The following is a 17,693-nucleotide window of genomic DNA, read 5'->3' on the forward strand; positions in this document are numbered from 1 at the left end:
CAGCCTCTAGCTGATTTTCCCTCTTCCATGTCTTCAGCTGTATTGGCAGGACATAATATTCTGTATGAGGGTCCCATTTCTTACATAGATAGATGATAGATTAGTTTACACACTGACTGATCTATTACCCTGCAACCACAGTGTACCCATAATCCTCCAAGGCAGACATGCCATTATATACACTATTTTACTAATGCTGAATGCTAGAGAACTTGAATAGAACGCAGATAATATTATTTCACTCTTAAACAGCCCTCTATCTGCTCAAAGAGCTCGTCAGGCACAATACGGCCCGAGAGCTTTAAAATTCCATCTGTCTTACAAGAAGGGATGTCCCACTTCAATAGGGACTCAGAACTAACGCTGCTGAACATGAAATCTCCTGCAAAACAGGTGGGATTTTGAAGCTGCAGGACAGTACTTAATACATAGCACTTTTCATCCATAGATGTCAAAGTGTTTTGCACTGGTGGGAAAGCACCTTTATTCCCATGTTTGAAACATGGAAACTGAGGGAGAGGAAAGTGGAGTGACTTGGCCAATGCCAGAATGTGGCAGATCTGGCATCAGAACTCCAGGTTTCCTGATACCCAACCCTGTGCTCATTCCTCCAGACAATGCTGCATCACAAAGTATTAATAAAGGGCTTGTCAATGAACAAACTGTGTCCCCAAGAGGCTAAATGTATACATCAGGGCACCCATGCTGCATAGATGTGTGGAAGAGTTACAATGAAGACTGATTTCAGAGGAACAGCCGTGTTAGTCTGTATTCGCAAAAAGAAAAGGAGTACTTGTGGCACCTTAGAGACTAACCAATTTATTTGAGCATGAGCTTTCGTGAGCCACAGCTCACTTCATCAATGAAGACTGAAAGACTATTACACCTACCTATACCTAAGTTGTTCACCCTTTATTGGTCCTCCTCCAGGAAAAGGAGATGGCCAAGCACTGATTGGGGATATGGTCTTTCATTCTCTTATATATCTTGTCCTCTTAACTAGGCTTTCTATATCTATAACAAAAGCAAACATTTTCCCCACTGTCACATTACTATTCATAGGGAGGACTCAACAGGATGATGCTTGGGCCTTGGAACAAAATCCTTTGTGGTTATTGATGATCAGTGTAGACTTTTCAAATGCAGCCTTGGAGGCCTTGCATCTAGGAAGGCAAGTGACAGAAAAAAAAATCACAAATATTGTAATTATTTGTATTGCTGTAGCACCTGGGAGCCCCTGTCATGGATCAGGACTCCATTGTGCAAGGCGCTGTACAAATACAGAACAGAAAAAAAAATATCTGCCCCAGGAAGCTTGTACTCCAAGTCTATAACTTATTGCAGCAGGTATGTCTCAAGATATTGTCAAGATCATTAGCTCGGTTTTTATTAATATATTTGCCTCCAAGGCACACCCATATTACCATTACTACACACACCCCCCCCCCAAAATACTTTCCCTATGGAAGGCAGACAAAGCACGTTAGCCCCCAGGGACAATGTTTCAATGTACTGTGCAGTACAAAGAACAGGTAGGGCATGTCTCATACACACACACACACACGTGCTATGCAGCCCAGGCACGAGTGTAACTTCCTGAGTGACAGGTTGTAAGGAATCTCCTCAGACAAGCTAGTGCTGGCCAGGCAAGATAATGTGATCGCTGGGAAAGAACCCCACCTTCTGGATTGGGAAAACCATGCCTGTTACACTGAGATGGAGTAATCCCTAGCCAAAGCCCAGGCTTTAGGAAGGGAACAGAAAGAGAATTTAACACCTGCTTCTTGGCATACGATACTGGAAGAGCACCCACCAGAGCAAAATTTCCACATCTATTGCCTCCTTTCCCTCCAGACATCCTGACCTAAGGTGTGCATCTCATGGTGCGTGCATGTGATGGATCATGGATCTCTCCAAGGAGTAGAGACCTGCTTTGCCCCATCTGTGGTTTGCATAATGAATACAAAAAGCTGCAGTATGCTAACCCTGATGTCAGTCATTCTTGCTGAGCAAGTCTGGGGTTAGCATTCAGCAGCTACATTTATCTTCTTATCTATCTTGCCCACTGCTGTGGTTTCTGGGGGTGAGAACATTGGAGGTGAGGCATCACCAGGTGTAACCAAATCTATGTGGGGAAAACCCCAAAGGATTTCTGACCCTCTAAATAACCCTTTGGTCATAACTCTAGTTAGGAATTCACATTCATCGAAAACACCACATAGCCACAGCATTCTGTTAACGTATGCATCTCAAACTGGCCTTGGAAGAATAGCCCCAGCTCCTTCCCGCACACATACAAACAATCTCCCAGCCGTGGCTCTAGCTGAAGCGCAGGTTGGCTCCCAAACACCCAAGGTCCCCCAGCAGCTCCCTTTGTCTTCATTGTAACCAGGTGTGTTTCTTTGCTAGCTCCTAGATGTACTTGCTAACTCTGATGTCAACAGGGAATGCAGAACACTGGTTCTCCTTTTGATCCCTTCTGCAGTGCATGATTTGGCAGGCCAAGCAAGCTGCACCCTCTACCCTCTTCCCACCCCTAATGTGGCCAGGCATATCCAGTACATCCTGACATGCCAGCACAAGGCAGCAGCTCCAACCCCAGCTGTGTGCACAGGCCGCTTTTCAAGCATACGGTACTGAACTCTGTACCCATACTATCCTTGGCCTCTTTGATGAGATTGCCAAGGAGGGTTCCTTCACTGTTTCTTATCATATGAACCACTATCCATTGTGAGCTGCACAGAGGATAACCAAACCATATCACAAAGGGCCTGGTGAGGGAGAAAGAGAGACGTCCAGTTACTATCTACAGCACTCGGGTGGATGCAAAAGACTCGCTATCCTGTTACCATCCCCCTGAGCCCCAGGGATACATCCTCCCATCTTAAACGGGGTTGGCAGGGAGACTAGATCTGCAAGCAAATCTCATCTCATGTACTCTAAGCTCTGCCTTCACAATTCTGATAAGACCTTTGCTCTAGAATACAAGGAGCTGGAGCAAAGCAATGCCTTAAAGTAACTGAGTGTACTCCCAGGGTTTACCTGCAGCAGGGAAGGACCCCCAATGCTATGCAGTCTTCATGCCTTTCTTTGGAAAGTCTTTTCTTTAATAGCAAGGGGTAGCAGTCAGGGCAAAGTAAGGGCTACTTGATCCATGGTTTGGCCTCCAGCCAGGTTCAGTTGGCCCCTTTCCTTCCCTCTCTATCCCCTGTTTTTGTATCGTTCCTGTAATTTGGGGAGATTAAGATGTATAGCCTGTAAATTGGCTAAACTTTTCCAGGCTACTCTAATGAGGCTTCCTATAATGCAGTTGGTTATTTTATTTTTTAAAATATTTTCCTTAACATGACCCATATGGGAATAAAAAGATGTATTTTTAATGTATGCTAGATTACGGCCGACGTTTCCCTCAAATTAAAATCCATGCTTCAGCAGCAGCGTACATTTTCAATGATGTCAAAGATATTTTTTCAGCCAACTGGCTGGGGTCACCCTTATAATTCAAGTTTAAGTGTGCTGGATAATCAGTAGAACATGTGGGTCTCTGTAAGGCAGCACTGCCTGCTAGGAAGCATACTGTACCTATTCCGCTCTCCTAGCAGGAATGCTAACAACCACAGTCGTTCTCCACAAGAATCATTTTAAGGAATGTTGTAAGCGCCCTAGGATGTGGCACCGAACTATGTCAGTCCCAGTTTCCTCCAGCAGGAGGCACTATAATGCACTTACTACAAAAACTGCCAGCATTTGCAAGTTGCTACCACACTTATAACTGAGACACAGTAGATGCCATTAAAATCTTATGGTGCACCTCTGCTGCCATGTATAGAAAACCCAGTGACTTCAATGGCAGCAGCTACAATCTAAATAAGGGCACAACTGGGTGCTCAATATTACTGCACCCGGGTATTTACTTGTGCTGGTACCAAAGTATTTGCAGTACTTCCCGTCATTAAAAGGGGAATACTCCAGTACCACAGGAAACGTAACTACAGTGAGCAGCAAATGTCAAGATTTTAATGTGCTATGTTTTAACCTTTTCTTTAAAATAGGAAATAGCAGTGGTAACTATTTGGTGATCAGAATTTAAATGAATCTCAGATAACACATTCGGATTCAGTCTAAATTTGACAATTCAGAGAGGCATTCACAAAACAGGAGAATGGGTCTGAAAACAAATATTTTCCACTGAAAAATTTTTAAGTGTTCATATTTTTCAGTGTGTGTGCGTGTGTGTGTGCACACGCGCACAGGTGTTTAGAAAATGTTCCATATTTAGACAGACAAATGAAAACCAAAAATATTTTGGTTTTATAAAAACCCCAAAACCTCAGTGGCTTTGCTTTTCAGTGCAATTTTTTTTAATTTCCAGGTTTCAATTTTTCATGGAAAAGTTGGGAAATTTGAAATGAAATTTTCGTGCAAAAGTTGTCATTTAGAAAAATGGACAGTTTTTATTGAAAAAGTTTCAAAGGAAATTTTTTGATCAGGTCTACAAACCAATGTCTCTCATCTAACATTACAACTGTATAGAAACACTACCATTATAGGACAGGAAGGTAAGGCTTGGTCTACATTAAAAATTTGCCAACTTAGCTATGTTGGTTAGGAGTGTGAAAAAATCACACCTGTAATTAACAAAGCTGGGCCAGCAAAAGCCCTAGAATAGACACCGGGTTTTTAAAATGACACAGCTTATATCTGTTCCCTGAACAAAATAAGCTTTACCAGCAAAAAACACATTTTTGCCCATATACCTGCGTCTCCACTGGGAAGATTTGCTAGTACCCTTTCTGATGTCATTAAGGCCTCAGAACACCGTCTTGACATGATGGGTAATTTAGGTAGATGGAAAGTGACTATCCACACCGGATTTTGGACAGGACATCAGATCCAAATGGCGCTCTTAGCCTTAAAAGTTTTCCTTTAAATCCATCTGTGCAGTACCACCTCCTTTCTTCTTCTCCTCACCAATAATCCCTTCACCTGATTTGGCTTCCTCTGTCTGATCTGTTGCCTCGTGTTTTGTTTTGGGTTTGTCTCATGAGCTCTTCAGGGCCGTGAATGTGCCTTAGGCAATGGCTACACACACTACAAACTGCTGCTGACATAGCTATGTCGGTCAGGAGGAGAAGAGGAGTCTTTAAAGATTGACCCCCGCACTCCACTTCTGAAGGATTTCGAAAGCTTTCCTGGCTAAGGCCCCAATCCTCCAACTGACTGCACAGAAAGTCCCCTAGCTGCAGGATTAGGGCCTCCGACACTGACACTTCAGTAGGTACCCGTACATACTACAGCACCGTCTGCTCACAATAAAATGGGAGCTGTGTCGTTAATTCCTGGTGCAATGAGCTTGAAGATCTGCCCCCAAAATAACCTCTGTTGTGCAGAAGTTGCAGTGATACATATATAGCTGTCATCGGTCAGGGTACCAGCCCCAGGAGTGCAACAAAGCAAGTGAAGTCGAATCATTAGAGCAGGGAAACTAGGAAAGAGGACTCGGAGGCTCGGCGCACTGGGGCCTTGTGAACTCAGGAGACCTGTGTTCTAGTCCTGGTTGGGCCACTTGCCTGCTGCATGAATCTGAGCGAGCCACTGCATGTCTCTGTGCCTCAGTTTCCCCATGAAGAAAATGATACTCGCTTCCTTTGTAAAGTGCTTTGAAAAGCACTATATAACAGCTAGCTATTATTAATTTGCTGGTTCTACCACTGGCTCAGTACATGACTTATCTCTGTTAACCCATCTATACAGAGGGGATAATAATATTTATTTACCTCACAGGATTCAGTTGTGAGAATTAACCCTTTCATGTTTGTAAAGTGCTTTGTAATACTTGTATGAAAGGCACTATCAGATCTCCTTACCAGCAGCCCTCTGTAGCCCACAGTCCATGTCAGAGGCCCCATGGACAATAGTAGCTGAGATGCTTGTACTTTCCATCAGCAATGAAGGGGTTACTCTTCAGTAAATGACGTGGACAAGTCTTGTCTGAAATACTTTGGCTGGCTCAGTTCTATGCAAGATGCTGGGCAGGGATGGGACAGGTGATGGACTGAGAAAAATCAGATACAGACATTTGGGATGGTCCAGAGTGGGAGTTACTGCTGAATCCCAACCTCGGGATCCTTTAAGAGGACACTGCCAGTCCATCCTTAGCTAGGAGACTAGAATGACTCTTGATGGGCCGCCCTATCAGTGGGCTCATTTAGCTGATTACAGTGGAATTTGAGAAGAAAAGGCCTCCAAAGGCTGATCTTCAGCCAACAGTGCATTAACTCCTCTGGCGTCTCCACCACCCTCCACTGGGGACCAATAGGGATGGTTAATTCTTGAAAAGCAAATCCAGCTTGATGACTTTCTGTTAAGCTCTCTCCTTGCTTATCGGGAGCTCTGGGTAATTTCCTCCCCTTGAAGCAGACAGTACAGGGCCTAATTCACCTCTCATTAGTGGCAGTATATTTGCATTGGCTTCAGTGGATCTATTCCTGATTTACACCAGCCTGCCAGACAGTGAACAGGGGTATGGTCTGAACCCCCTGCGTAATGGGGCGGGGGGGAGGAGGGGAAGGATGTGTCTCCCCACATTCACGAAGATTGTCTAGTGTTAGGGCCAAAATCACAATCTGCTGCTTATTACCATGTTTGTTTAAACCCAGGACAAGCACAATGGATAATTAAGATGGACCCCAGAGGAAGACATTTGTTGAAAGACCCCAAACTCTTTTCAAGACCATTGACTGTAGCCTTCTGATATTAACCAAGGAAAGAAACCTGAGAGAATCGGACACAATATTTTGTGTTGCAAGTTTACAAGGCTGAATCAATGTCCCAATGCATCTCCGACCAGATTCTGGGCTTAATGGGTCCAGTGTCTTTGGGTCTGGAATAGTACAGCTTCAGGTATTGGGGAGGGTAGCTATGTGTGTCCCTGAAAGGTTTGGAGACACTCAGGCTCACTTTTCAAGGCTGTGGAGTCTTGATGAGGAGGTTTACAATTCAGAGACGGGGCAGAAAGAGGAGATTTGTCTGTGACACAGAGACTTGTGAGAGTGCCTGGAGGGAGACAGAGGTGCAAGGCAGCTACTTCTGAGAACAAGGCAGAGGTGCCTGGGCTCCGGGTTCCACAAAAGGGGACTCCCTATTTGCTATGGACCCTGTTTGAGGAACAGGACTTGTGTGCATTTGTAAGTAAACAAATTACATCAGGAAAATACCTGACTCCGCATCACTGAGAAGGTGATCTGCAAGGACCCAAAAATCAGCTACTACTCAGCAAAGGGTCACCACTATCTATGTATCTATCCAGGGTAGTTCTATAACACCCACCAATGTAGATGAACTAGGTAATTTTAATCCATCTAGTATTGTCCACAGAAGACTTGATAGTTAATTTTGCTCTTTGCCTCTCCAGAGTTCTTGGAAACTTTGCTTTCTTTTCTCCTCTCTGTGTTGCTCTTTCCCTGTCTTCTGTCTTACTAAGCTGGCTGTGGATGCTTTTCTGAACATCTTTGGTCTAGCGCAGGGGTCGGCAAACTTTCAGAAGTGATGTGCCAAGTCTTCATTTATTCACTCTAATTTAAGGTTTCACATGCCAGTAATACATTTTAATGTTTTTAGAAGGTCTCTTTCTATAATATAGAACTAAATAGAATATAGATATATATTCTAATATATAACTAATTCTAATATATATATAACTAATATATAATATAGAACTAATAGTCTATAATATAGAACTAAACTATTGTTGTATGTAAAGTAAATAAGGTTTTTAAAATGTTTAAGAAGCTTCATTTAAAATTAAATTACAATGCAGAGACCCCCGGACCGGTGGCCAGGACCCGGGCAGTGTGAGTGCCCCAGTGTGAGTGACAATCAGCTTGCGTGCTGCCTTTGGCATGCATGCCATAGGTTGCCCACCCCTGCTCTAGCCTAGTTAGGCTGGAAATCTCACAGGAATAGGCTTGTTCATGGGATTTCCAGTATATCTGGGTTATGCCCAGTTTAGTAACACCACTAATTTTTCGATGCTGTTTGATCCTTCCATTCCCAGGTGAAACCAGGAGGAGTGGAGATGCCAAAAATGACATGAAAAAATTGGTCAAAGGCTGTTCCAAATCTCAAAAGAAGTTTTTATTTTATTTCAGCAACTTTATTCCATAGATTCTGTAGATCCTGCTCTTAGAGCTAACGCGTGTGTCATTATCCTGCACTACTGGAAATCCCATTTTGAAGCATCAAAGAATCAATTATATCAATGCTACACTAGTTTTCCATGGTGGCTGCCCCACCCCTTCCCCAGCCTTTCATCATGGGCCTGTGAGGTAGAGTCCCTGCTACGCTCCTGCAGATGTTCTGTTCCCAGTGACTTCACTGGGAATTGAGGGTGCTCGTTACCTTTCAGGAGGTTCTCAGCAGCTCACAGGAGTGGACTCTGTGTCACCTACTGCTGAGTAGTGTGGACAGCTTGGCTGGAGAACCATGGGCTTCCTCACAGCTGCCAACACCAACAGTCTATGCACCAAATCATAGAAATGAGAGATGAAGGGAGAGTATTAGCTCACCATGTCCTTCTCCTGCCCTGTCTGCATCCTGCAAAATAATTGAATGTTTTGTTCACTGTAATCATAACTGACTCTAATGGACAAGGCTTCCACCACTCCCCTATTTCACTGTCTAACAGATCTCACCCTTCACAAATGTTTCTGAATACTCAACCCAAATTTTCCTTTGCTTCATTTCCTCCTATTAATCCTACCTATATTCCCACCCCACTTCCCTGTACTACCCTGAGCAATTTTGGTGGATACAAATCTCCAGCATATCCTGCATTTAGGCTAGCTGAGCTGAATGTCATAGGAAGTAGGGTGCAGGCAATAGGAACTCTGCTGTGACTCATGTATACGTATACTAGAGACCCCTAAGAATACTGGTAACTGTACATGACCTTGGTAAGTTACAGAAATAGGCATTGTGGATATGTCCTCAGCAAGCAGAATGTATTGATCTAAATAGTCTAAATCTAAACTCCCAGCAACCCCTCCTTTCTCATTCTCCTTTGGTACTGGGCATGAGCCATGAAAGCGGCCTTTTTCTCTGACTAGAGCTCAACAAAATTAACTCCTAGTAGTTCTACAGGAAAAGAGTAATAATCTCTAGTCACAGGGCCATGGAGGGACTGATAGAATCCCTTCTTTATGATACAGAGGGGTCATAGTGCACCACATTTGCCTGTTGGTTGAAGGTGGCTTTGTCCCTATGTGGATCTTATCATCAGCACTTTTGAATCACTGTTATCATTTTGGGGGAGGGAAGTGAGGCTGGAGGGCTGGGTTTTTAATTAGACACAGCTGGGCGGAGGGATGTCATTTGTTCCTAAAGCTGGGGCAGTCTTTCATACGAAACCATTAGCAGTAGGGGTGGAGCGTGGGCAGAGGGGATCACTTGAAGTAATTTCAACAGCTGGGGGTCAAATTAAAGGGAGAAGTGGAAAGAAGTGAAATTTATAATCTATAATTTCAAACCAAAATAAGAGTGAGACAAGCTTATGTGAGGGACTGGGAGGGGAAAAGATGTGATATATTGCCTGACAGAGCCAAGCAAAATGAACACTGCCATTTCACCATTACCTTGCAGACAATCCAAAAATCTAGAGGGCCAATTAAGGCTGTCTCTGGGGAAATCTAATTAGACCATGTGGACAGTCCCTGATGCCATAGGACCCTTTAACATTGCATGGGATCCCCAGCAGACCTGCGGTATATGGTGCAGTATGTCTGTAATACAATGTCTGATCCACAAAGGGAATAAGCCAAGGAGAAAGGGAGAGAGAGACCAACAGATTATAAATTGGCTTTGGGATAAGGGAAGTCTATTAGAGAGAAGAATTCAGAGTGAAAGAGAGGACTATAAGAACCAAAGTTAATCTCTAGCATAATACCACTGACTTCAGTGTAGTTACATCAGGAATGAATCCAGTCAAATGCGTTGGTGCTTTGGACCTCTTTTGTTTGTAATAAATTAAGGGGATGAGGGTGGGCAACTGCCAGATTTTCAGATGAAACAAAACTAAAGGAGAAAAAGAGCATGTTAAACCCACGACTTGGTTATAGTGACCTTATAAGGGGGCATGCATCATACTCAGTAAGATATTGAGGACACAGACCCAATTTCCCTATGGGCTGGAGTCTAAATTACAGAGCAATACAGGTTATATATAGAATAGTACAGAGACGAGTGGGCATCCCAAAGAGCTTCAATAGATTCTTCAAGGACAGCAAGTGATGCTGACTGGTTTATCAGCCGAGTAAGGCATTTAGGAGCCATGGGCCAGATCTTTACATGGGGTAAGTCAGCTGACTTCAGTAGAACTATGCCAGTTTATACCAGCTGAGGATATGGCCCAAGAAGCCTTGAAATGAAATTCAGATGTAGCCAAGGATTGATGAAAAAGTCAAAGGCAGCCTTGTCAGAGAATTGCAAAGCAAAAAGGAGAGTGCCAACCACCATATTGGGATTTTTTCACACAGCACATAATCAACCTGTGGAACTCCTTGCCAGAGGATGTTGTGAAGGCCAAGATTATAACAGGGTTCAAAAAAGAACTAGATAAATTCATGGTGGATGGGTCCATCAATGGCTATTAGCCAGGATGGGCAGGGATAGTGTCCCTAGCCTCTGTTTGCCAGAAGCTGGGAATGGGCGACAGGGGATGGATCACTTGATGATTACCTGTTCTGTTCATTCCCTCTGGGGCACCTGGAATTGGCCACTGTCGGAAGACAGGATACTGGGCTAGATGGACCTTTGGTCTGACCCAGTATGGCTGTTCTTATGTTCTTATGATTGAGATGGCCCTCTGCACACTTGGCTCACTCTTCCCATCCTCAGCTCCCAGGCCATATGTGATTATTTAATATCAGTCACTCCAATTTATGTCCAGATAGAATTCTGAGCACCTTTTTCCTTGTCTATAAATGAAAGAAAATGCCTCTGCTATGTTTATTGTGAATAAAATTGCAGCACCAATAGTGGGAAAACATTTCTTGTGAATTTTCCCTGGAATTTGGAAGGTAATTTGGACTCAATTGAGTTTACCACTATTTTCTGATTCATTTTGGTAGGCATTCAAGTACTCACACAATTTCTATAGTGTGAGCTTCTGTGGAAGGAGAATTTATATTTATATAAAGCAAATTTTGAATTGTATATTGGATTGTAAAATTCTCAGTTTCTGTTGTTTTGGCTGGGTCCAAAGGTCAGCCAGTCAGGGACCAATAACTACACTACATGACATATGTAACCAACCAACAGCCATGATTTTGACATTCAAATGAGATATTTATATAGGAGAAAATGTCTCACAACATTTGCAAATAATATTGAATAAAATATGTATCTCGGAATTTCATGATCTTCTTGCAAACAGCTCAGTAGCACAAAGAAATCCCATTCAATGGCCACTGAAATCAGTGGAAATCCTTCCATCAATTTCAATGGGCATTGGATCACACACCAGAAGAGGGAAAATTTGAGGAATAAAATGTCCATTTAACTCTATTAAATAATCGTATTCATGTTACTTCAAGGATCCATAGATTTTACAACATTGAACTGAACCTAATTAATTAATCCTCACAACACTCTTGTGATCTAGGGAAGATACCCAGTTTACAGTGACAGGTTTCAGAGGAACAGCCGTGTTAGTCTGTATTCGCAAAAAGAAAAGGAGTACTTGTGGCACCTTAGAGACTAACCAATTTATTTGAGCATGACTTGCTAAGGTGACAGTGAATCTGTAGTACAGCCTATAAGAGAACTCAGGAGTCCTGATTCCCAGTCCCCTTCTCTAACCACAAAGCAAAACAGCTTTTGAAGTGTTCCACTTGGAAACGTATCCTCTTCTTTCAGTTAAGATTCCTAACCATTCCTACAGGGATGCATGAGACAATCCTTAGCAAAATAAGGGTGCACCAGAACCGTGGGCTAATCTTGGATGCTGACTCTCTGATGAAGAGATCATGAATTTTAGCCACCCTGAAATGTCTCCATAATATTAGTGACACAAGGCGAAATTGTTTCAAACCAAGCAACGTCTGAACAGGAGTTTATAGGTCTATATTCCTCATTATAGCACATTTTCTTTATTCACAAATCTCTCTTTCAGCTTTTTACCTGCAGCTTTTTCCCATAAAGGAACCAGCTAATGAGCAGAGTTGAAGTTAAGCTTGCCATGACTGAGCTGTGTTTCATTTTGGATTGAGTTAAAAGTTATTGACAGTAGGTCTGTGCCCATTGCAGGTGGAAGCTAAAGAGCACATAAGCAAGAGCTTAATGAGAAAAAAACCAAGAAAGAAAAGCTATTTTTAAGCCAATAAGCATTTATAAAAATTAAGCAGTATATATGCCGATTATATTCAGACACCCTATCCATCAGCAGGTGCCATCTTATATAGGAAACTGCAGGCAGTGATTTGGTAGGAAACCTAACCAAGTTGGTATGGTTTTCCACTGGCTCCTATGACATCATCACTGCTGGATGTTTCTTTAGAATAAATAACCTCTTCCACATGTCCCTGAGCGCATGGCTCTTGAAATAAATTTCAGTTGATATAAGTCCCAAGGACATCCTAAATCACCTTGGGTTAATAGGCAGCAGAAATAGAAGAGGAGGGGATCCGGTTTTCATTTTCATTATTCCATCAGAAGCATTTCAGATGAGGTCATCATGAAACACATCAGATTCAGCCTGGGGCAATCAGGAAATAAACATCTGTGGGCAGGGATGGATGTTTACATCCACATACTGAGAACCTGTCAGGGTGTTCTGCCGTAATTCACATATTGTGAGAGGGGTTATACTTGAAATGAAGGTGGGGCCAGGGGAAGTCTGGGTTTACACACATTCTCTCTCTAGCAAGCCCTCACAGAGCAGCATTACCTGCCATGCATCACTGCAAGGAATTGGGTGGGGGTAGGTTTGCAGAGCAGAGATGGAGGCTGGGTGTGACATTGAGACTTTCAGAATAGGCTAGGCCCTGTGCAAGGGATGGCCCTGCACTTTGAAAAAATATGGGAGCACTTGCATCTGAATGACTAGGGGTGAAATTCTTTCCAGGGTAGACACCCAGTGCAAGGCACATGCATAATGTGACTCCCACTTAGCCCCTGTGGGTGTGACTGGGATTTAAATGGTACCTATTGCTCATACTGACCCTCTGCACAGGGGAAAATCTAACCCCTAGGAGTCTTGAATTACTGCAATAAGGTAAAGAAACGGCAGCTGTATGGAATGTGTCCAGCCTAGTTGGGTCTCTTAGTGAACTAATACTCCCAAATTGCCCTGTCCCACCATGTGTAAAACCTGGAACGGGCTCTTCCAGAACTGTCTTTGGTCGCTGATCTGAAGCACACAGGGGATCTTCCCTGGATATTAATATTCTCTCTAAATTTTGAAGGAGGGTCATCAGAAGCAGAGATGGATTATATCTCAGATCTTGGATCTGGACACCACATAACTTTCAGGAAGTTTGGATCCAGAACTAAACTTTGCAGTTGGCCTCCATCTGCGTAATCTCGTTAATAGAGATTATTCAGTAACTCAGAGCACATCCTGTTAAACTGGAGTTGGAAGTTGTAACATGGAGCCCTTGAACCAGAGAAATTTTAGATGTAAAAGGCTTGTTAAGCTATTTCACCCCTACTCCTGCCATGATTGCTGGGCTGTCCCTATGGTACTGTATTTTCCCCAGTCCTTTGTTCGGTGCACTTTTAAAAGGGCTAAACAGTGTAGTTTCTGACACTTTCCTTCGGGAGACCATTCCACCATATAAACATGTTTGGCCATTGGGAAATGTTTCCTGATGCTCTCTTGAAAGGTGCCTTTCCTCCTTGGTTTCATTGCATCACTGCCAGTTATGCCCGCTCAAAGAACTCTCAGCAATTCCTCTTCCTCCCTAACAGTTTACATCCTAGAACATTAAATTCCGCCCACCGTAGCCATTTTAGTAGTTGAAGCTATGGGTGAGTGGAAAGAATAGACAGACACAGATTGCAGGAGTCCAGGCTGGAACAGCCATAGCTATGGCTTGGTGAAACCCCATTGGCAGGAAATAGTTTAGAGATGCTATCGCCTAGGAACACCTCAGAGACATCTGGCAGTAACTTATCCCTAGACTGATGGAATGCACAACTCCAATGGTTTCACGGTAGCAGCATGTTTATGTTTTATTGCTGTTTATCCATCCCTCCTTTCACCTGCTGCACGTTCCTGGAGTCGCTGATTTGATTAACGAAGCTGTTTTGCATGAGATCCCCATCCCTCTTTCTATCCTGTATTAAACTAGAGGAGCTGTGGGGGAGGAGTCAAAGGTATCCCCATCATTTAGGGAGCATGGGCAGATTTTTAAAACCCCTTAAGACCTTGAACCTCATCCCGATGGGTGTGTTCAGATAATATCCAATTTTGAAGGACGCCACTGTCATGTCTTAGATCATGAGCTGCTCCAGCCATTGTGTTAGGAGATCTACAGTATGGTATTCCCTGCTTCTTGATAAGAGTCCCAGGCCATCTCTCCCCTCTTTTAAAAAACACCTTAAAAATCCCCCACCATCACCACCTCCAAGATGCTTATCAGCATAACCCTTCAGAATTCAGGAGTTTCACCACAAGGCAGGTCTGTCTGACGGGATCCTTCCAGATTCCTAGCTACCCCTTGCAGAAACTGCTGTATCAGAGAAAGCTATCTTCCCACCATTGCCAGCAGCATCCAGTCACCCTCAAATGCTTTCAGAACCAAGGCATGGGTGATCTGTTGTTGACACAAGCTTAAGGAAGAACCTAGTAAATTTCCATCACTGCAGCCAGTCATTATGCCAACCTTCCAGCTCTAAAAAAGCTCCTGGTAGCCATTGTGAGGCTCAAGATATAGGACTGCTGCCTATGTATCCTAGAAATCTTGAGTCCAGTCTCAGCTGTCATTATGTGCTTGAAAACATACACAAGTGAGCCTGACTCCGCAGATGGAGTCTGCTCATGGATTAAGTCTGCTAGGCAGCCCCTAACCATCATTTTACAGACACATCAGCAAAACAACTGCCTCCACTGAGCCACTTTTTTTTTTAAAAACAAGTTCTCAATTTCTTCCTACAAGAGGGTCACATTCTGCGCTGAAGTCAATGGGAGTCTTGGTTGGGTAAGTTCTAAGAAAGCGCTGCAGGATTTGCCCGAGGATTATCAATACATCCACCCATCTACAATCATTTTCTTAGCAGCAATGTACATTGCTTGATACCCCCAAGCAACCTGGTGGGTAAGTGACCTGTGTGTGCTCTATGACACCCCCTTCCCCACAGAAAAGAACCCTAGTGAGTCTCTGATAAATCTTGTCCTTCACACCCACAAAGACCTCACCTCTTCAGACCAGCTTTGGTAGCAAGAGGAAGGCTGGGACAGAGGACAGCAAGCCCAGGAAAGTTTAGTTTAGCAAGCTATAAATCCCCCTTCCCTCTTTATTGCCTGTCTTTGGAAAACACAATCCGATATAAACCAGAGAGAGTGGAAGCAGGGCAATAAAACTGTACGGCAGGAGTGCCGAGTGTCGCAGGGGTGTTATATTACTGGCATTCCAAGCAGCTGATGTCAGGCAGCCTGCAGCAGGGCCTTCAACCCACCAGGGCAGAGAGAACGATGCTACAGGAAATATCCCAACTGTCCCTTATGTGGTCTTATGACATCTCTTCTGCCTGGATCCATTCTCAGCCATTACTCCACGTGTCTCCTTTGCCCTTTGATACTTTCAAGTGCTTGAATTATGATACGATGAGCTCTGGTTTCAAAGCCTTTGAGAGTTGAGCACTCAGCCTTTCGGCCCTTAGGTTTTGAGTTAAGATGTTCTTGAAACTCACAGTGTACTGTGCCATACATCACAGCAACAGCATTGTCCCCCTGCACTGGTGAAAATATTTCCTACATTTATTTGATTGACTTAACAAAATATAAGTAAAAATCCAATGGAACTTTGTAGTAGGGATGAGCCCAAGCCAAAAAATTTGGACAAGGATCCAAACTTTTCAGAAGTTTGGGTGTATTCAGATCCAGGTTTTAAGTTTGGACCAATCTCTAAAGGAATCAGAAAGGAAAGTCATAGATGGTTTCAGTGCAATTGCTTTTACATGAAACCTCCATTTACACATGACCAAGCTTTTCAAAAGTGATTCGTGATTTTGGATGTTTCAGTTTGGGTGCCCAACTTGCCCCTCCCCTAATTGTCAGAGGGCGGGTGTTCAGCACTTTCTGAAAATTAGGCCCCTCTTAGGTGCCTCAAGTTGGGTACCTAAAATTTGAGACAGCCTAAATCTCCAGTCACTTTTGAAAATCTCAGCCATAGCCAAGTGGTGCTGTGAAAACAAAGAAAGTGACTTCATTATACGTGAGTTCCATTGTATGCACAGATGCTGCACAGAGTCTCAAATCTGTTCATACTCCCATGAGCTCACACAAGTGCAAACTCTTTTTCACCACTCACCACCGTGTTTTCCAATCTTGAGGCACACATGGCACTTCAATCAATGCTAGTGGAAGCAGCAGGGGACATGTTTCCCTTCCCCCATCCTGGGTCGAGAGACACCTAGCTCAGGGGATGGCATATGCCCTAACTGTGTCTAAGTTACAGTTAGGCCTAAGCCGCACAATAGGCTTCTGCAGAAATGTCATAGGGCTTAACAAAATTAATCTTAACAGCCAATTATCTCCTTTGTAGAGTTTTGTTGAGCCAGCCTCTAGAATTCAGTAGCAGAGTCTGACTCTCTTAAATATCAGAGGGTTAAACATTGTATTAAGAACCACTGATGTTTATTAAATTCCATAGGACTTTTCCATAAGTGACATTTGGGGTTTCTCAGTGACCAAGAAGGAAGCAAGGGGATATTTGCCCCTTGCCACTGTAGGTCTCTATTTTTCTGTTATCATTCATACCTACACACACACATACACATGGACAGCACTTATCTGTAGGTCTGGGCTAACTTTCTGGTCCAAGCACAAGCATCCCCTTCAACATAAAGCTTTGTGATGTAAGCCTGCCATGGAACAGAACAGTAAAAGATGGGATTCTATTTCCATTCTCTCTCCTTCCTTTTTGTGCATTTAACTAATTAGTTGGTTATGATATTTCATTTTGCTATAGAACACTTTCAATCCAATGATCCCAAAATGCTTAACAAACATTAATGAAAGAAGTTACTAACCCCTTCCTTCCCCTTCCCACCCTCCAAAAAAAAAAAAAAAGTAGGTAAGTGCCATTATCCCAGGTTTGCAGCTAGGGAAATTGAGATCAGAGAACAGAGAAGTGAAGTGACTTGCCCAAGGTCAAACAGGGCTGGGAACAGAAGCCAGTTCTTCTAACTCCCTGCTCTACTTTAATTGCAAGATTATCCTTCCTCCATTGTTTTACAACAAGACTGCATTCCATTGAACACCCACTCCTCCTGACTTCACACAGACATGCACACACTCCTGTCAATACAGGCCCTGCTCTGGAATCCACATCTCCCAGCACTGTATGAAAAGAAGGACAGAGAGGTTATTCCACTGCGGTTTAGGCTGCTCTAGCATTTCAATATGGTGGGTTCTTTCTGCTCCTAATCCATCGCATTAGCTTCTGGCAATTCAACCGCCATCTACTGAATTG

The sequence above is a fragment of the Caretta caretta genome, chromosome 15 (genome assembly GCF_965140235.1).
Source record: "Caretta caretta isolate rCarCar2 chromosome 15, rCarCar1.hap1, whole genome shotgun sequence".
NCBI classification, from domain to species: Eukaryota; Metazoa; Chordata; order Testudines; family Cheloniidae; genus Caretta; species Caretta caretta.